This window comes from Gobio gobio, assembly GCF_949357685.1.
Source record: "Gobio gobio genome assembly, chromosome: 12".
Classification (NCBI taxonomy): domain Eukaryota; kingdom Metazoa; phylum Chordata; class Actinopteri; order Cypriniformes; family Gobionidae; genus Gobio; species Gobio gobio.
In genome coordinates this window covers 36,471,576-36,492,802 of record NC_137105.1, presented here as the reverse complement: position 1 = coordinate 36,492,802, position 21,227 = coordinate 36,471,576, and the positions used below count along the sequence as shown (strand labels likewise).

At 38.0% G+C, this 21,227-nt stretch overlaps 1 protein-coding gene across 2 annotated transcripts in view; it reads right to left on the bottom strand.

Moving 5' to 3' along the window:
- The window catches only part of ralgps2 (Ral GEF with PH domain and SH3 binding motif 2), a 160,034-nt gene that overhangs the window by 113,595 nt on the left and 25,212 nt on the right, over window positions 1-21,227 (bottom strand). For both annotated transcript variants that reach the window (XM_079831193.1, XM_079831194.1), the window contains exon 2: window positions 3,292-3,386. The gene's annotated coding sequence lies outside the window, so the exon portion shown is untranslated. The remainder of the gene's footprint in view (window positions 1-3,291; window positions 3,387-21,227) is intronic.

Genomic DNA, 21,227 nt, shown 5'->3' with positions numbered 1-21,227 from the left:
ATGCCACCATTGCATAACGTTTTGTTCACTTCAAGTTTCAGGGTCCTATTCTCCTGAAGGTGAATATCTAATGATTATGATCCACATTAATTTCCGGTATCGTTATCTCATACTGCAAATTCACGGAGAAAAGAAGGCATTTTGGCAGGTGTCGGCTCAACATCCTCACCATGTGTATCAAACTTTAAATCTGCGATCAACTCCCTGTATCACCCCCTGTCGCCCTCTTTCATCCATCATTTTCAAACCTCACAGATTTGGTGTCAGAAAGGTTGCTTATTCGATAAAGCATGTGAACAGATGTTTGTTGCAAGTAATTCCTTCAGCTGTGTCACACAAACTGTTGTGATTACAGAGAGCAAAGTGTCCTTTTTGCCTGACGTCCAGTGCTCAATAAATCTCATGGACCACGGAAGAACCAGTGAGGCACGTAGAGCGGTGTTGACGGTTTCCAAGTCGTCAGTTGCCTCTGTGAAGAGTTTAAGGAATGATACGACCGACTTCAGTGTGTTGGTGCTGATGCGTCCTTTCATAGTTATTGCTCTCAGCCTACACAGATGAAATGTCTTCGTACTGTTCCAATATAGAATTCAACAGATCAATATTGGAGGTCCACCATATCTCAACGGATTGTTTCAGTGACGTTTTCAGCTTGCCCTGCTGTAGTGAATGTACAGGAACTTTTTAACATCAGCAATGTTGACGTTTCCATCATGGCAGGAGCAAACACACTGGACAAGGTCACGTTTAGTATGTGTGCTGAGCAATTTAGTCTTGTGTATCCTCATAAGGATCTGAGCATGTTGGCTCCACGATCTGTGACCAAAACATCTTTCAGCCTGTTTTTGTTGCATAAATTCCAAATTCTCTGAGATTCTGCTGCAGGTGCCTTTGAATGGTTTTATCCGTCTTTGAGAGTCAGCAAAAAGCACTCTTGAATGTAGCTCAGACTGGACAAAGTAATTAATAGTTGCCGTCAAAAAGACTGTTTTGCGATAGGTTTCTGTCTGCTGTATGGCAATGATTTTGTCAACATTTATAGGTAAATTCTGAGCCCTCATTTCAAAATGTCTTAAAACTGTTGTTGGGTGTGGTATTATCTCACTAACATCGAATTTTCCTATTTTGGCTGGTGTGTTAACCAAATGTTGGGCTAGCTGATTGAACCCATTTCCAGACACGGAAAATGTCGGTCATATGGTCGAATGTCTTGGCAAACTAATTCAACACATTTTTCTGTGGTCTCTTGTTTGAACTGCTCTGGCACTGGCTTGGACTGCCGTAGGGGCCATTCACACAGAATTTGTTTTTTGCTTCAAAAAACACGAGACACAGGCAGTGGTACGGGATAACGGTCCAGACCACAACAGCTGGGATATTACTAAATTGCCAGTGCATTCTTGTCTTATTTATTTATTAACATCATTAATGTGATTGGATTTAAAATGTACTGCTTCAGATATAATCAATAACTTATTTCTAATTTGATTTTTTTATTGTGCCGGTTGAGAAATGAATGAGCGATTGTGTCAAAAATGTCACCAAAATGAACGCAAATGCTTACAAAATTCAAGATATTGTTGCAAAAAAGTACTTGTATGAGATCTGGATTTTTATAGCGTGGTATAATTATGCAATAATATCACAAGAGCAAGGGAGCTGTTTTCACAATTTTTAGCACGATTGCAAACATGATATTGCTTATTATTATTATTATTTTTTTTAAACCATTATTCTCAACATTATGCATTTGTAATTTACTAATTCAGATGCATCCTCTGTACCACCGCTGCAGTGCAAAAATATAGTTGTTAATGTAATTAATATCTATATCGTGTCTTATTCGAATTATATTTATTGAGAAGCCATTTCTCAAGTGGTAATGTGGATTTTTATAAATTTAAGGAGTGCAGGTCTGGTCTTGGTCTTGGTCTAAGCCTCTCTTAGACATGGTCTCGTCTCGATTTCAACACACATTGTTCGTTGTCTCGACTTGGTCTTGGATTAGGTGGTCTTGACCACAACACTAGGCAGCATAAATATTTGGACTATTATAGTGGGGGTTTTTCAAGCGGCAACCTCCGGCAGTTTCTCTTGAAGCCAATACGGAAGTACCTTAAACTGCAATTCATCGACTGGCCACTAGGGATGCATAATTAAGGGCGTGGCCACTTCGAGTTACAGGTGGATAGCCACTTAACTGCTGTCTGTTAGTCATCGCGTCACTTAAGCTCCGCCCACGTCCCGCCTTTTTGCCCATTTTCTGTTATCCGGGAGTGATGTGCGATGAAGCGCTGCCAAGATGGCAACGGGCATCTCGTCCCTACTTTGCGCTTCAGAACGGCTCATCAGAATCCTATGGGTGACGTCACGGACACTACGTCCATATTTTTTTTACAGTCTATGGGTTTTTTACATGGCATACAGCTTTCCGTTTTATTTGAACTGCAGTCTGACTCTACAACTGACTCTTTAGACGAGTCGTTTGAGAATCTTTGAAATAGGTGGTGATGTGCAATGTATATTATGAGAAAATTAAAGTACTTTTGACCTTTGATGCATGTAAACCTTTTGTAGCCTAGGAGAAAAAAATTAGGACCCTTTAAAATAGCATAATAGGGGCACTTTAAAATCGATATTTTTCTTTAACTGTAAGCCTGAATTTTGCTTCTTTTTTAATCAAAATCAATTTATGTTCTAATCCCCAAATATAAAAAGTGCTGTTGATTTATTTGTCACACTGTAGAATGATTTAAAATGAATGACTGCTCAAGAGACCCTCATCTCTGAAACACACACACATTGGTCGTGCGTGTTCTTAATCTAAAGTTCTTGTGAAGCGATGTAACCGGACACCGCTTCCAAAGAGCAACGTGCTCACTTGGTGACGCTGATAAACACTACAACTGTTGGCCTCACTATCAAAACACCACAGTCAACATTTGGTTACACGTGAAACAAAAAGCAGGTGTTCAGACAGTAGTGGGACCAACAATGACAGAGTGTGTGTGTATGTGTGTTTTGCTCTGTGAGCGAACAGGTGCTATGGAGCCATTAGCATGTGCATGTTTGTGATTTAGGGTTATGTAGTAACAGGTGTTGCGAGAGTTTGTTCGACTTTATGGCACTGCCAAACAGCAGACTTATCCTAATCACAGCTCTAATTCACCCGTCACACACAAACACAGCAAACAACAGCAGCACAAATGCTTTCATTAGCCAAAAGGCTGCAAAACACCAGTTTATATAGTGTTCTACATGAAAAACACAAACACACACAGATTCAATTACCGGGTATTTGTCAAATGCACATCGTGACTGCTCTGCTGTGTCCTCCCCTGCACTGAATCGGCTGTATTCACTCCAAATCCTCTGCTGAACAAAACCTGGTGTAAGAAGGATAAAGGGGAGAGAGAGAGGGGGGGGGGGGGGTAGACGGGGAGAGAAAATAGACACATTACTAAGCCGAACATATATGTTTTATCCCCTAACTTTTTAAAGTTTCAACTTAAAATTGATGTTGTAAGCTGCAAATACTGCTTAAAATTTTAACTTTTTACATTTGAAGATCACATTTTTTTATTTTACTTTTTACCATGGCTTTGTTTATTTTTTGCTACTTTTCAAGTGCACTTCAAGTACAAATGTACCCTCATCCCCCAGTATAATTTTTTTAAGAATATTAATAATTAAACATTTAAAACTGCACTGCTCTATAAACAAATAATTCAATAAACCAAAAGCAACTCAATGTTTATTGTGCAAAAACTATTATATCCATTTGTGACATCATTTTCACAACAACCAGCACAGCACTTTCCCCAAAAAGTTAGTAAACTTGGTTACAAATTGTTAAACTATTAAAAACATTTTAATTGAAATAAAGCTGAAACAAAATAAAATAAAACCTAGATTACTTATAAAACTAAAATTTGAAATGTTACAATGCAACCATGTTTTGTTCCAAAACTGGCTTTCTTTCTTCTGAAATGCAAAATAAACTATATTGAAAAAAATAGCAGTAAGAAAGTCATACTGGTTTGGAACGACATACATTTTCAGTTTTGGATTAACTATTTCTTTAATTGAGTAGGCTATATATTTAGGATACATAAAATTCTAGGGTTAGTAGGGTGAAGTAGTTACATTAATATTACTCAGTATATATTTGAGTAAGTACAGTTAACTACATGTCCATACTTACTATAAGAGCTGCGGTTTGGTTTATTTACTTGTAATTATGCATAATTTACTGTTATTACATGAAATAAGTACATGTAGTAATGTGTAAATACGTCACCTTAAAAAAAAAAAGTGTTACCAATTCTAGTAATGAAATTAGCCATACAGCAAGACACAGAAGTGTTGTTTTATTTGTGAAATGTTTAAAATATCAATTTGACCATAAAATTGATTTTCCATTGTAGGATGTTGTCTGTGGACAAATTGAACTAGACATTTAGAGGGTAAAAGTGGTCATAGTTAAAGAAACACTTTGTATGTGACAAACCTGACAGACAAACTGTGCATCAATGAGAAATTCACTAGGTGGTGCTGTACATACGGTAAAGAGGATTAAAAATGACAGCAGCTGCGTGTGTTTGAGGAAATGGGCTGCGGCTTAAGTTTCAGAGAGGTCACTGTCGGGTCATTCGAGAGGATTGTTTAGGACACGAATACAGACACCAGACACCACCCACCACATGTCACTATGGGACAGGCCAGATGCAAAGCAGGACGTTAAGCTTTCTTTCCCTTGCGTACATGAAAATAAGATTTAAAAACATCACATGGCTGAAGTCAGCCAAACATTTACTGCATATTAAGGAGAACAAGCTTCCTCAGTCTATAGACTGAAGGCTGAACTGAAGCCATTCGCTATGGCATGTCACAAACACGCAAAAATGTGACACGCTTAAACAGTTTAGAGCGGTAACCCACCAATATCAAAGAAATGACCCAAACACTGTGCGTCATCAGACTAGCAATTGTAAAAGCGATCAAAAAAGCTACACATTTAAACGCATTTCTATTGGATTGTCTACGAGATCATGAGTCATGCGATAAATTTATCAGAATTTCCACAGAAAATAAATACTCAATTCTCAACATATGTAGCTATAGTTTCCATAATGTTACCATGGCAATAAGGATGACTCCACAAAAAGAAAAATGCTTAGGCACGCAAACAGCTTCATAAACAGGCCCACACGAAACCTCCACCCACAGAGCACTGCAGATTTCAAACTGCAAATATATGCAATTCTACATATCCCTAGACACTTGTATGCATTTTTTTAATTCCATTTAAAATAAATGTATTTTCTTTTAAACTTTCTATTCGTCAAAGAATTCTGGGGGAAAAAAGTATCACGGTTTCTACAAAAATATTAAGCGACAACTGTTTTTAACATTTAATAATCATTAATAATCATAAACCGATAATAAATGTTTCTTGAGCATCAAATCAGCATATAAGCATGATTTCTGAAGGACCATGTGACCCTGAAGACTGGAGAAATGATGCTGAAAATTCAGCTTTGCATCACAGCAATACATTTCATTTAAAAATATATTCAAATAGAAAACCGCTATTTTAAAAACGAATAATATTTCACAATATTACAGATTTTACTGTATTTTTGATCAAATAAATACAGCTTTGGTGAGCATAAAAGACTTAAAAAATCTTACCAACACCAAATGTTTCGGTAGTGTATGACTTGATAAATTAATTATTGTTCATTTTATTATTCATTATTAATATACTTTGTATTATTAAAACATTTCTAAATGCGTATTAATTATTCATGGACTTATTCATGGACACGTATTAATGGACTGAGTCCAGGTGAGTGAATTTCAAGGGTAGACAAGAGTTCCACTTCAAAATGTAGAATAATCTTTAATCCACAAGTTTTCATACATAAATATAGTATAGGATTTCTGCATCTATAAACATCTAAAATACAAAAAATGTTCCAAACTAGGGTCCCCCCCAATGAATCTTGGTCATTTCCACCACTGACTTTACTGTTTAAATCAATTTTGAGAGGTAAGGTGTGGAATCAGCACAGAAAATGAGCAATTAGCAACCTTTTTTTGCATTTTCTGCTCTTAACCCTTCAGAAGTTTGGTTTAAAACATGGTAAAATGTCTCAAGGGGAACCAAGAGTACTATACTAGTATTAGTAGCTGACAGCATAATCAAATTAAAATATTAAAATGGCTAAAATATGTAATAAATGCAAGGAGCGGAGGATTTGTAGAATTATGTGCCATGTGAATCTGCTGAGTTTTCTGTAGACACATAACCTTGTCGGTTTATGATATAACCTTGTTTGATTCATCTGCGGACGGCTGAATGCCAGTGAAAAACTATACCATAAATGAACAGGCCGTTGTGGTTTTATGACTGACAACTTGGTAATGTCATGCTCGACTGGCGGTAAAAGATTGTGGATGTTCATAACCACTGTACGCCTCAGAAGGGCAACACAAATAACCTTCACATGTGTCTGTCTTGCGAGGGAATGTCGGGTTGAGTGTTTGCGTGGTGAGTCTGATGGTGTGACGGGAATGATTAATGTGTGAGATCTCGGAAGGTTGTTGAAAGAGATCGTGGAAAGATGCTCAGAGGCACGGAGGAGGCTGAATGAAAGGCGGAATGGAGCGAGGGATAGATCCGGATGAGAAGGAGTGTGGGAGGTGTCGCTGTCTTGTTTCAACCTGCCGGGGAAACAGTCTAACAGAGAACAGACACTCTGAGCCTAAAGGAAGGAGTTCAAGTGGTTGAACAACTCAGATTTTCCCACCTTCATCTACATGTGTTCCTTCTAGATGTGTCCAATAAAACATGTTCATTAATCTTTCATTTCCCCATAGCTTTTGCATTGTTTTGAGTGTGTGTGTGTGTGTGTGTGTGTGTGTGTGTGTGTGTGTGTGTGTGTGTGTGTGTGTGTGTGTGTGTGTGTGTGTGTGTGTGTGTGTGTGTGTGTGTGTGTGTGTGTGTGTGTGTGTGTGTGTGTGTGTGTGTGTGTGTGTGTGTGTGTGTGTGTGTGTGTGTGTGTGTGTGTGTGTGTGTATGAGGTGTGAGGGAAAAACGATTTGCATAATTGAATCGAAATTCGAGAACCGATTTTTAATCAAATTGTGACCACAAGAGCCAAGAGCCAATTTGAATTGAATGGTGGGATTCTAAAATATTCCCACCCCTGTGTGTGTTAAACCTGTGTAAACTTAATTGCACAAACCTGCTGTGGTGAATGTCTGAGGTAATTTGTAGCAATTGCCCAATATTAGTGAATAATTTGCAAGCAGTGTTTTTTAAACCAATTTTTATTTTGTGAATTAATCATTCTTGTTCACTTCCATGATTTTCTTCCCCAGTTTTAATCTTCAGAATGATCTTCAAAATGATCAGAACGAGAGAATATGGCAAGAATGTGCAAATGTTAATGTGAATGTGCAAAAATGATCATACACATATTACATTGATATAAAAGACATTATTGAAATGTAATGTTTGAATTGTTAATTTATTGGCTAGTGTGGTCCAACCTAATCATGGTTATCGGTAAAATCCACTATCAGTCGACCACTACTTTTTAAAGCCTTGTTAACTAACACCTTTGTCTTGTTGTACTGTGTTAGTAAAATCATCTGCGGAAGTCTATTGCAGATATAGATAATTATACATGCGTATACTACTGTCGCAGGCGCACAGTCAACTCTCGATTGTTCACGGACCAGCATTGACGGGATACATAAAACGACCCATAGAAATAGCTGCTAATGAGGCATCTATGTCTATGTTTTCCCAGTGATGCCATTGAAGAATCATTTTAGGTTCCCCAAAGAACCTTTCAGTGAACCTTTCTTAAGCCCGGTTCATACTGCCAGCGACACGCAGCGACAAAGCGTCACGATCCCATTAATTTCAATGGAGCGCTGGCGACTTCCGGCGACACGAGCGACAGTGACCGTCGGTGACAGAATGTGGGCGGGTCAAGCGAAGCGAAACACGCGACAAAAGTTCAGAAATTTCAACTTTATGCAAATGAGAAGCGATTTGACTCTTAAACAATGCGTGTACGGTCATAGTGTTGTTGTTAACCCTCTTTTTCCACTTATTTTCATGAACACACACACAAACTTTGCTCTGGGGCCCCTCTGAGCCCTGTTCATCCATATTTCATTTGACATTCAGAAGGAGAAAAAAAAACACCCTATGGAATAAGCCTTGAGGGAGACGATAAGAGGAGACCGTTAAAATGGAAAATATGATCTTTTGTGGTCCAGTAAATAAGAATGAATAAGAACAAGAGTGTTACTGTAGCCTCTATCCATAACAAGAATAACAATCCGTTCATGCAAGCACGTATCCAACAGAGAACAATGGCAGCTCCACACCAATACAGGGAAATATCAACATAGTGTAACAGAAGCACAATTGCTGTCTGACACCGAGTCTACACTGGAAGCGAGCCGCGTCATGACAACAAAAGTTAACATAGTTAAAAACAATAATAAATGAAGCTGTTCAACATGTAAGCATCCCTCTTAGTATGTAGGGCCCTATGAAATTTCAATTTTAAAATTCCATTTATATTTTTCTGAACTCTGCTTTAATGGTTAAATTAAGTTTTAGTTATCAAGAAGCTTTGTGTAATTAATAGAAATCATGAAACATGCAATTTAACAACAATTTATTAGAAGTTTAACAAAAAAATTTATTTATAGGGCCCCTTTCTGAAATTGTTTAATTGTTTTCCGTTTTAATTTACAATTCTGTTCAAATAAATTTTAATAATTTTAAAAATCAAAAAGTAATTCTTAAAGCTTTAATGTATTGCATTTCTTACAATAATAGGAATTGATGATAAATATTGATGAACGACAAATAATTTTTTCTGAAAATTCTTTGTGTGATATCATTTTCTGGATTTATGATTTAACACAATTTTATAGTTAATGTCAAGCCCTGCATATATATAATATTTGATGGCAAAATCAAATTGCGACAAAATGAACACATTGCTGTGCTTCTCTCTGAAACACACAGCGCATACATTTAATTAAACCCTTAAAAATAATACAAATAAGGTTCACGTCAAGGCTAAGACTCTTTTGCCATAGGTGTTGGTGAGCTCACTTAAATGTCATGCAATGGTGTGTGATTGAGTGTGTCTTAATTTAGACAGACCGTGAGAAACGCATGCTGTACCTGCATATGCCTTGAAGCGAAAGCAAATGAGAAATGTTCAGGCTTGAAAAACGGTGTAGCATCTCACAGGCCTGATTATCAGACGGATGAGCCAAACGGTTTGTGTATGTCTGCACGCGGCTGTCTGTCTGACGGAAAGCAAACAGTGTCTGCCAGAATTCTGCTGTGCAACAGGCTTAAAGTTAAGGATGTTAGGAGAGACAGAAATAGAGCCACAGGTCCCACACCTACTGTACATGAAACACAATCCTGCCTGCAAATTTGGAGGAAAAGGAAGTTGATGTTTGTCCTGAAGAGACAGTAGCGGGTAGCTTGTTTAAAAGCAGATTGAGTGTGTGTGTGTGTATATAAAATGGAGGTGAGAAACAGCCAGCCTGTCATCACTCTAATTATCATCCAAAGAGAGAGAGATAGACTATAAAAAGCCAAGGTCACGGCACATGCTATGGCAAAGTGCTGATCAGAAGCAGAGGAATTTGATAAATGGAGTTGAGTGCGACGCTGATGGCTGATGATAGGCCTGCTCTGTGTCTGCATGTGTTTGCAGGTCGTCCGGCTGAGGATAAACAGAGCAGTTACTGCAGAAAGGTGTGGAGCACATAACAGGTATGGAAAGAGGTGTATGAATTTGAACTGAAGAGCAGGATGTTCAATTTGAACTGTAAAGATAGGAAGAGGAATTTACGTTTTTATTTATTATTTAAAGAAATTATTGGAACAATACAATAATAATTATTAATAATATTTTCTCTATTTCTTATTTAGCACAATGAATGTCCCCAAAATTATTTCATCATGAATATAACATTCTTCTCATAACAATAAGAATACGTTTTTTCCTATCGTTCCAACGTTTGGGGTCAGAAATATTATGTTTTTGTTTCGTTTTTTTAAATGAATTAATACTTTTATTCCGAAAGGATGCATTCAATCGATCAAATGCGACAGTAAAGAATTTTACAATGTTACAAAAATTTCTATTTCAAATGCTTTGCTTTTGAACTTTCTATTCAACAAAGAATCCTGAAACATGTTTCACAGCAGGAAAAACTGTTTTCAGCATTGATAATAAATGTTATCATATTAATCATCAAATTAGATTGATTTCTGAAGGATCATGTGACACTGAAGACTGGAGTAATGATGCTGAAAATTTAGCTTTGCCATCACAGGAATAAATTACAATTTATAACATATTCAAATAGAAAACAGTCCTTTTAAATTGTAATAATATTTGACAACTTTTTGATTTACTTTTTTTGATCAAATAAATGCAGCCTTGGTGAACATAAGAGACTTCTTTAAAACATTAAGAAAAAATGAACAATCCCAAACTTTAGAAAAGTAAATTTCACTCATCAAACTTAAAAAACTACAACATTCAGGAAATAGCATTGTGTTGTTCTGCAATTACCTCATATGATACATGTATTAAAAAAAACTTGTATAAAATAATAATAAATGAAAATGTATTAAAAATTAAATGCATTAAAACCTACACTTACAGCACTTGAATAAAGAATTTAATTCCATTTTAATTTACTTATATTCAAGTTAGAATTAATATTTAGCATCCTGTCTGAAACCAATTCAAATTCAACAGAAATTGACAACTTAAAGGGTTAGTTAACCCAAAAATGAAAATTCTGTCATTAATTACTTACCCTCATGTCGTTCGACACCCGTAAGACCTCCGTTCATCTTCGGAAGACAAATTAAGATATTTTAGTTGAAATCTGATGGCTCTGAAAGGCCTCCATTGGCACAATGCACGGTTCACTCTCAAGACCCTTAAAAGGTACTAAAGACGTCGTTACAAAGTCCATCTCACTACAGCGGTTCTACAATAACTTTATGAATCGGCGAGAATAGTTTTTGTGCGCAAAAAAACCCTAAATAACGACTTATATAGTGATGACGATTTCAAAACACGGCCTCATGAAGCTTCGAAGCGTTATGAATCAGTGAGTCGATTCAACGGTTTGAATCGCCAAATTTCAGCAGTTTGGCGGTTTGACACGCGATCCGAATCATCATTCGGCTCACTGATTCATAACGCTTCGAAGCTTCATGAGGCCGTGTTTTGAAATCGTCATCACTATATAAGTCGTTATTTAGGGTTTTTTTGTGCACAAAAACTATTCTCGCCGATTCATAAAGTTATTGTAGAACCGCTGTAGTGAGATGGACTTTGTAACGACGTCTTTAGTACCTTTTAAGGGTCTTGAGAGTGAACCGTGCCATTGTGTCAATGGAGGCCTTTCAGAGCCATCAGATTTCAACTAAAATATCTCAATTTGTGTTCCGAAGAAGAACGGAGGTCTTACGGGTGTCGAACGACATGAGGGTGAGTAATTAATGACAGAATTTTCATTTTTGGGTGAACTAACCCTTTAATTGGAATATTTTTTTTTTTTTTTAAGTCTCATTCACTGTAAAAAAGAATCAACTAAATCAAATAAAAAAACTTTCGTTTTTAAGTTAAGTTGCTACCTTACATTTTTTATTTAATGATAAGTTAAACTATACAATAATTGAATGACTTCTTGATCATATTTTTTGGCAGTGTTCAGCATTGTGACCACTGATGGATCAAAACATCCTGGGTGAGGCGTTTGAGGGTCACAGCTGTCTGTGGACTGCTGACTGGACAATTTCCATGTCACATGGTTAAAGAAAGAAGAAAAGATGACAGTAACCTGTGCTCCTTTTTCGTGTGATTCTGTAAGGATCAATAAGTGAGCGCGTGCTAGAGGTTGGCGGTGTCAGCAGTCCAGTAAGTGGGCAGCAGCAGGCGGTGTGTGTGTGTGTGTGTGCTGATTGAAGACTCCCGTGGGACTAGAGCAGCTGGCCTGAACCCAGATCCGCTGCCTGCATGGCTTCTTTACCCTCCCTCTCTCCTCTTCCACTCCCTCGTCTAGCATGCCTTCCCTGCGCCCTCTCGCATGATTTAATACTTGCTCGGCTGTGTGCCCCATTCCTGTCTCTCTATGAGCCCAATTCAGAAGCCAAAAGGAAACTCAACAGGAAACTAGGGATTCTGAAAGGAAGCAGCAACTGCTGTGCAAACCGGCAGCAATAGGAAAAGGGTTATAGCAATAATGACTGACACACAGTCAAGGCACACATCAGTACACATTCACACACTCTTAAATAAACAACACGGCAGCAGTAGAGGAAATGGGTGAGTTTGTTATCTTGTGTTGGTGTTTATAGTTGTGGTCTTGCATGTTGAGCAGAGCAGATAAGTAGATGATTTGTGGGCATTAATCAAGCAACATCATACACCACCATTTTGTATCACACCGCAGCAAACCACAAACACTCACACTGGGACCACACACACTCTTTATAGGGTGTGTCAGGATGGTCAACTATTCAACTAGTGGGCCACAAACCTTTACAGGATTAGTGACTACAAGTTTTTCAAATAAAAAAAGAATGCTATAAAGGAGGGTGACTACTGTACACTAAATAGGATAATGTACATTTTTAAAAAAATGTTAGTCCATCCAGTTTTTGAAAAAAACTTTTTGGGGTCAACAAAAATGCCAGGGTGATGCAATAATCCAGATATTATAATATTATAATAATGTTAAAAAAAACTTGATAGTATTTGATAGTCTGACTATTTATTATTTTTTCTTTAAAAAAATCAAACAAATAAGGCTGCATATACGCTTTTTTAATATTAATCAGGAGGATATTAATATTCTAGTCTATATTGTATACGACCCTCATGACTGTGTCAAGGTCAATACATCACTTAAAATATCAGATCATTTTATTTATTTTTTATGACAAGGTTAGATCAGGTTGTAAAATGGCATGTGGGGTGACATAATATCTTGTTGCCCCAATAAAAAGTTGAGTGCAATACATTTAAATCTTATGTATTGAAACCTTAATTTTATATTTATATGTTCAACATTTTTTTCAATTATGTATTTTATAAGAATACAAATAGTAATTATTCTCCACCAAGCTAGTTTATAATATATATTTTTTGTAGTAGATTATGATTATATAATTATGAAGACTTCAGATGCAAAAAAGTCCATCTGACAGTTTCATGTAAAGGAACATTTTTATCAGGCTCCTATGTTTAGGTTCAGTGATTTCACTTTAATTATATTAATTTGTTGTTTTTCCTTTATAATGAAGGAGCGTGTATTTAATAGATTGTAAAACAGTGATCAGTTCAACCAAAAGATATTGAACAATGATCAAGAAAACAGCACTGTTATTGGATTGTTATCAGTATCGGCCGATACTCAGAATTTGGGTATCAAATGGATAGGTCATGAAAAAAAATGGTATCTGTGCATTCCCCTATTTGTAAATAATACTTAATTTTACATAGAAGAAGAATGTTTAAAAAAATGTGTTTGTTTACATTCTGAAAATAATGATCACCTCTTTTTTTTTTTTTTTTTTTACATGGTGGTTTTTCACCACATTACATTTTAAAGGGAAATTTGAATTGATAGTTCTTAAAAAAGGTATAAAAAAAAAACTTCAAAACAATATGAAGCCAATATGAATACAAAGCACATTTTACGGAACTTGGCACAAACATTTTTCTTTATCATGAACACTCTTTGTTTTTGTCATTGACCCTTCAGACAGTCAATTATGAAAATACATAGTTTTGCACATCGTTATCCTAACCTCTGCCCTGTTAGGAAAGGTTTATTTTCTAGCTCACACCATGTCATCATCTTATTCAAACAAATGCAAAAGGCCCAGCAGTATTCAAGGCACTAAATAATAAGTAATGTGTTTAGAAATCAATACATGGGCGTGTAAAGGAAGTCTTGACCCTTCGGATTACTGTGACTGCATTACTGACTATTGATCCACTGATTTGAAGTTAAGCTTTTCGGATATGATCACCATTGCAGCACGTCTCACTTGGCCATTAAGTGACATGTCAGAGATCAGAGGTCGTACCAATGGATCAGTTTCAAACCTTTATTGAAGCTGCATTATGCAACAGTTGTCCAACTGGGACAGTACTGTCTCACTTTCAGGAAAGGGTTGGCATATGGACCCCAAACTGGCCCTTAGCCTAATAAACCCTCATGCTGTTCTGTAAAGCCATCCACCAACTGAGTATGATTAGAAGGAAATCAGTAGAGGGTTCGGATGAACACATGGCCAGGGGATTTCGTAGCCTGTTTCCGGACATGGGGTAAAAAGCTAAATCTAATGAAAAATCCAACTAAACAAAATTGAACCTTATCGGCTTTCGTTGTAAGGACAATAAATAAACTGAGACATAAAAAAAAATCTTCTGTTGAGTTCATCAGAACAAAAAAATTAACTCGGCCACATTGTGTGTACGAAACAGAAGCTAAATTGCATAATCAAAGAAGCGCAAATTAATCATCACATTAGTCATTGGTTTCGGCTAGAGGTTGACCGATTGATCAGTTTTGCAGATTAAATCAACGCCGATAACCGATAGCTGGAACAATTTGCTATCGTTAAAAAATCATACCGATAGTTTTTCCGGGTTGCGTCCGTTGCTGGAGTGGCTAAGAAGGGTCCGCTGTCATTATACAGTACGAGAGCCGCCTCTAGAGGTGAAATAATAACCATCACTGATGCCTCATGGAGTTTGTTTTGACACTTAAGGCTATACGCTGCACAGAGCAGAAACACTTCAGAAACAGATTTAAAACGTAGAAAACAAAACTGTACACAGTATACTACAGTACGTGTTTTCATATCATTATAAAGTAATGAATTTGTTGACTAGATGCTCCAGTGGAGAACAGCTGTATGTTTGCTGTCAATGCTGAGAGGGCGCAAACATTAGTACCTCAAGCGGTTAAAACAATGCGACAAAACCACACGCAAGCCCGACCCAAACGTTTAGGCCTAATGTCACGATTGTTACCATCTGCATTAGTTTATATCCATGTGTTTGCTTTTATGCATTCGATATGCAGCAAAGTTTCCAAAGTTGCTCCCCTAGAGTTAAACAGTTGAGTTTTACCTTTTTCAAATCCATTCAGCCAATCTCCTGGTCTGGCGATAGCACTTTTAGCATAGCTTAGCATAGATCATTGAATCTGATTAGACCATTAGCATCTTGGTCAAAAAAATTACCAAAAGTTTCGATATTTTTCCTATTTAAAACTTGACTCTTCTGTAGTTAGTTCATATTACGCAGCGCCTGAAAATAGTCCCCAGCACACTGTGTGTGCAAGCAGATTGTCACGTTGGTTGGGAGGGAGTTAGCCTATTTTCAGGTAATATCATTGTGCCTGCTGCGACCATGGTACGGCAGCAAAGGTCCTTGATTATTACGCAGGAATGATACGATGTAACTACATAAGAGTCAAGTTTTAAACAGGAAAAAATATCTAAACTCTTTGGTCATTTTTTGGAACGAGAAGCTAACGGTCTAATCAGATTCATTGATCTATGCTGAAGGTGCTATCGCAAGACCCGGAGATCAGCTGAATGGATTTGAAAACGGTAAAACTCAACTGTTTATAAATAAGTCTGAATGCACGAAATAGCATCATCGGCCTGCGTGGTCCAACCTAGTTATCGTTATCGGTAAAATCCACCTTTATTCAAACCTCTACAGTAGTTTCAGCCCTCCAGAACTATTTTGGCTTAAACCTTTTTTTCTTCTTTCTTTTTCAACCAAATTATTCAGTTGCCAAAATTATTAAATCATTGAATTTTACTGGTATTGGTTACTGAACTTTTGGTATCAACATGAGATTACTCTGCAGTTAAACACTTCATGAGAACACGTGTCTTATTAACACTCCCTCTGTGAAACAGCATATTTATAAATCAACATTAATTCCATGAGTCATCATCATATTTTCACTCCACGCCTCTTTTCTCGATCCCTCTATGACAGGAAAACGTCTGCCAGCTGGGGCGAAGATGAGACCAAACGGCACACTGGCTGCATATAAATCACATACACTTCATTCCTATCCTTTCATTGCTCCGCACACTTTCATTTGTTCTTTGACTTGCTCACTCACAGCATATTTCTGACTCTTTCTAACCCTCTCTTGAGATTATTCCAGTTGGCCCTCAGGGTTTTGAGGGAGCCACGGAGAGACATGCTAGAGCCTGAGAGACACAAAGACATGACAAACAAACACAATCACAGTAACAATGCCCAGAAAAGAGCTAGTCTAAAAGAAAAAAAAGTGTCTCAGTTCCAAAAACTTCCTACGTCAAGGCTGCTCCAAAAGGTTACAAACTTTCTGAAATCCAAGATGGTGTATGATACAAGAGATATTAACTATAAATAAAAACATTTCATACTCAAAAATATTGATATAAAAAAGTTCAGTGTATTACAAATGGATAATTTTGTCTAAGTTGTGTGCGATGCATGTTTATGCTTTTTAGAGTAAAACACTTGTTAGCTTAACAACATGCTAACATGTAACAAAGTCTAACTCTAATAGAAATGACGAGACTTGTTTAATGCAATGCAGTGGTGCTATCAAAAATGTTTGTTTGTTTGTTCAAACATCCCAACCAGTCTGACGTACTAACCAGACGCCAAGCAATGCTACTATTTCTCTGACATTGTGGCTGAAAACTCAAATGATTATCTCATGTACTTATGCGTTTTTGAACAGTATTAAAAATATTTGAGTTTGTTGAATTTTTGCACGACTAACTTTTCCTTGCCAGTGTGACGGTAACGTTAAGCAGTTTTGATTATGCTGTATATACCCCTTTTCCACCAGAATGAACCGGGTGCTAGTTCAGAGCTAGTGCTAGTGCCAGTTTGGAGTTGGTTCGACTGATGAGCCTTCTAAGAACCGGTTTGCCTTTCCACGGGCTAGAGAGCCACCAAAGAGCCAGGTATTACGTCACTGTATACGTCTCATCTTTCTCAGCAACGCTAGCGAGGCAGCAGGAAACACAAATACACCAGGCTTGTTCGAGATACATCGGCGCTGTGCAGACGATCAACTTATGATATCAAAACACAGCATGAGTGAATCAAAAGCATAAGGAGTCGTATGCTCTCGCTGTACTCGTTGTCATACGGCGATTGGTCTGCACAGCACTGATGCATCTCGAACAAGCCTTCCATCAACAATGCAAACGTTGCGTTACTATTGATGCACATGGCTTTACGATCCTACATCGGCATCAAAACACAGCGAATCCAAAGCATTCGTGCAGCTTACCGAAATTTGTATAGACAGAGATTACAAACGAGCAGCAGCTATTAGCTCGATTAGCTGCTATTTCAAAAATGGTGGATCTCAAGTTTGTGTTCCTCTTGTTGGTCACGGTAACCCCGCCCCCTGACACAAGCGGTTCTTACTTCTAGATCAGCAATGTTTTGGTGCTACTTAAGAACCACTTTTCCTGGTTCGGAGCTGGTGCTTTGGGAGTGGAAAGACAAAGAACCGATTTGAAACTAGGCTCTGGCTCTGAACTAGCACCAGCACTGCCTTGGTGGAAAAGGGGAAACAGAAGTTGTCCTTTTCACGCAAAATAAGAGGTGTGTGGACATACAGTACAAGAAGTAAAATACAGTAAAAGTGGAGTGCTGCAGGTCACGTCACGTGTAGAAATGGCAAGTGGGAGAGATAAGGAAGGCTGCCCGGAGTTGGAGGATACGCCAGCATCGTATAACGCCAGGTCGTGTAGACGAATATTGTCCATTTTGTCACATTTTCCGGTGTTCTCCTCTGACCCCTGTCTGTCTCGTGCTTTGATTTATGATGGGCAGCATAAAAATGTATTTCTGTTCCAAATTCACTCCTTCAGGATTCAAATAAGTTTCTGAAAGTTTTTTTTCTGAGTATGGCCCTGTATGATGTCATAAAGGGCTGAATTCCTTGTATGTTCACTTTTCCCGGATGAGCGCACGCACGCACGCACGCACGCACGCACGCACGCACGCACGCACGCACGGATCTGTTGGATTTACAACCTCTATGTTTACAACACGTGAATTCATCCACTTCTCCCGAAATACTTAAAAGTAAGTGGCTGGTGAACTGGGAATAGAATAGAGTAAACATTGAAGTTACTTACACAATGTGTATCTGATATGAATAAAACGTGTCAAATTATAATGGAAATGATTATTATTACCTCTTCCATAGACATCAGTGTATTTTACAAACTCTAAATGTATTGTTTTTTTAGTACTTATGTGAATTTATATGTTTGAAACCTAAAATAAACAGTATGTGGTTGAAAACACTGAAAAGTTGTGATATATGACAGCTCTGAGCGCGCCTGTCTCTGGCTAAATTCAACATTTGAATTTAGCAGTTGGTCATGTGATGCACTTGATCATACGCTCCAGGGACCAGCCTAGACTGATTACACCTGTGTGATCGTACGTGCAAAAGGCTTAAAAACAATACATTGTCTGACACAAATTTTTGAAATGTAGGCTTAAATCAAACACATTTTAATTCAGATTCTGGTTTTCACCGAACACGTAGTCATATCGTATGGTATTGATATCGAGATATCTGGCATGAAAATCGAGATATGAAATTTTGTCCATATCGTTCATATCCCTAGTTCCTAATAATCCTTTAGGTGAGTGTATATGAGACTGGCAGAAACCTGTGTGTTATGTACCCTTTAATAATACTTATTTTCAAAAATGTTTGATGATGCTAGTGGTGCAGAAAGTGCATACTTTAGCTAAATGTTATGCCACTCAAAATATTAATACATCATACTTAATACACTGTATTTTATACACTATGTGCAGACAAAAAAAAGTGATCTAGGGATCTATTTTACATGAAATTGCACTTGGCGTTACATTATTGCCCTTGATGTTCAATGAGGGTCTTCTGAAGTGAGGGGTTTCCTCAGGAAGTGTACGGCTGTGGGTCTTGTCTCCACCACTTGTGAATTCTCTTTAACAATGTAGTTCAGTGGAGAGGAACGCAAACTCTCAGTGACCCAAATCTGTTTGCGCTCTCAGAGGTCACCAGGGCAAGGAGTGCGTGTTACAGAAAAACACACCACTACTCTGCAGTTGCTAGACTGTTCTGGATAGTTAGGGCATCGCTTGTGTGTTCTGGGTGGTTACAAGTGGTGGCACCTTTACCGACCCAATTCAATCCCATCATCAGTTCAGTTTGAAACATCTGTGGCATACTCCATTCAAGAGAGTAACCATTATATTTTCACCCTTCAATCTTTTGTGTTTTTCCCTCTCAATCTGACCGTCACCGAACAATGTTTCTTTGTCTGTGTGTGTGAAAAAGAGCAACAGCTGTGGCTAAACAAACAGCTGTATCACTTCTTCACCCCACGCTCCTCCTCAGTTCTCCTCCTCTCTTGTTCTACCTCGTTCCTTTGAGAGTACTCGCTTAGTACGTTTTCAAACCACGTTTAAGGCCGTCATCATGCACGTGTCACACAAAGACAAATAAAAACCTCAAAAACCAACTGAATGACAAGCTTGGACAGGATGTGTTACAGCCTCAACATATTGATTTGAACTTCCTAAATATAGAAAAGACATTGTTCTCTGCCTGCGTGTGCATGTTCACAACCCGTCCACTCCCACATAGGACAAAGGCTTGCTCACAGCATTTGAATCCCTCGGCAGGACAGATAATAGGTAACCCCGGGTCCGCCCCACACCCCTACAGCGCGTGTGTGTGTGTGTGTGTGTGTGTGTGTGTGTGTGTGTGTGGTGTGTGTGACTTGTTTGGGCAGACGCCTAAGGCTCTGAGCGACGTGTCCAGGCAGAAGCCAACTAAAAGCCCTAGTGGAACAACCAGAAAATGCCTGACAGCAATACACAGCGGACATGAAAGGCCATTATGAGGTGAAGAAGATAAAGAAGAGACGGATAAAAAACATTTCCCATCTTCCCATAGCTTTGGGACAAATGGAGGATGTGAAGTTGTTAATGACACAAAATCAGACTCAAAGAGGGATAGAAACGCCTTTCCTAAAATATAAATAGAAAGCACACAGGCTGCGTGTCCAAACATGTCTACTTCCCTACTAGGGTTGGATACCGACACCAGTACCTATATAACCAGTATGTAACCGGGCCGAATCAGAACGCAGATTTCAGTGCCACTCTTTGGCTGGCGCCGAGTCAGAGCCAGATGCGTTCAGCGCTCGTCACATATCACAACTATTCAGTGTTTTCAACCATATAAAGTTTATTTTAGGTTTCAGACATTTAAATGCACATGTATAAGTACTAGCAAAAAATACATTTATAGTTTGTTAAATACACACTGATGTCTATGGAAGCGGCAATAACAATCCTTTCAATTATAATTTGACTACGTGTTATATTCATATCAGATACACCATGTATAGTTAACTATTAGGGATGCACCGGTTGACCAGCCATTTTTTTTTTGTATTTTTCTGGCGATTTTTCCGGAAGTGCGCCCGCATACGCCTTAATTGCAATCATTTGCTTGTCACTTGTGTGGAAGTATTTTGAAATATGCGAGCAGGACGTGAAGATTGCAATCTGCAATGTCTGCAAAGGACAAGTTAATCGCGGAGGAACAACAGCGAAGACATTCGGTACAACAAACTTGATCAGACATTTGAAAGTTCATCACCCGAAAGAACACGATGAGTATCAAAAATCTGTTGATAATGCAAAACAGCCAAAACCTTCATCCCTCACTCAACCAACCATCGGTAAAATCCATAATTCTAAAAACGGAGAAAAAAAAAACGGAATTACAGCAGAGATAATCCAAAAGTGCAAGCCATTACAAAGAAAGTAATGGAATTTATTGTACACACAAATAAGAGGCGCTTTCCTGAAGTTGCTCAAGCTTACCTCTCCGCGCCCTGCACAAGCGTAGATAATGAGCGTTTGTTCAGCTCAGCTTCTCCCGTGTTGGATGAGAAACGAAACAGACGAACTTGTGACAAAGCCGAAATGCTTATTTTTGTAAAGAACATGCATGCACTTTTGAAATTAAATACTATCAGTTCTGTTCTAATTTTTATTTTACCTTAAAATTAC